This window comes from Euprymna scolopes, chromosome 9 (genome assembly GCF_053919585.1).
Source record: "Euprymna scolopes isolate OS-2025 chromosome 9, ASM5391958v1, whole genome shotgun sequence".
Taxonomy (NCBI): Eukaryota; Metazoa; Mollusca; class Cephalopoda; order Sepiida; family Sepiolidae; genus Euprymna; species Euprymna scolopes.
Genome location: NC_136490.1, coordinates 132,337,327 through 132,338,111, shown reverse-complemented (window position 1 = coordinate 132,338,111; position 785 = coordinate 132,337,327). Strand labels below are relative to the sequence as shown.

Below are 785 nucleotides of genomic sequence, written 5' to 3'. Positions count from 1 at the left end.
AGATCACAACACGGTTAAGACGATCATAAATGTTATACGTACTATTATAAATTGCGATGCCTTCGTTCAGTCTCAAGACACAATGGACATCCCTCTAAGGGTAGCTGCACGTGTAATTGTGAGGCAAGGGTAGAGCAATCCCAACCACACTTCTCCAGAATCGGTACTGCTTGGGTCCAGTGTCAATGAGAAGGTCCATACTGATTGGAAAAACGCCAAGATAAGCGAAGAGCGCATACGGCACCTGAAATACCCAAATGGTCATCCATTTTAGTACTAACCAGGCGGAACGTTACTTAACTTCGGTGATCTGACGGGAACCGGTGTTTCAACGTGATTATGCCGTATGTTATAAATATATACTGGACGAATCACATATTAAAACGTTTAACACTTAACGTATAACAGAGGCTCGTTACACATACACTGACACTATTGTTATACACACACACCAGCTACATTACAATGACTCACGGAACGAGAGCATGCTACCCCAGTGCGTTAAATAAGGTATGCCGTGCATATTCCTAAAAGCGAGCGCAACAATATACATCTGAAGAAAGTGGAAGATTACATCAGCCGAAACTTTGTAAACATAACACTTAAGATAAAAATAGAAGTCTTAATAATAATAATCCAAATAGGAAAAATTTTTCCAAATTTAAACGTGGCACACTGAAAAAAAAATGCTATTTTAAACTTAAGCATGACAAATCGACTCAGAAATAATTGAACGCATTTAAAAAAAAAATAAGATGCGTCCATTCAACATGCGCTATTTCCAA

The 785-nt window shown here is 38.5% G+C and overlaps 1 pseudogene; it reads right to left on the bottom strand.

The window, feature by feature from the left end:
• Window positions 1–232: 232 nt before the first annotated feature.
• LOC145285467 (5S ribosomal RNA) lies at window positions 233–350 on the bottom strand (annotated as a pseudogene).
• Window positions 351–785: the final 435 nt, after the last annotated feature.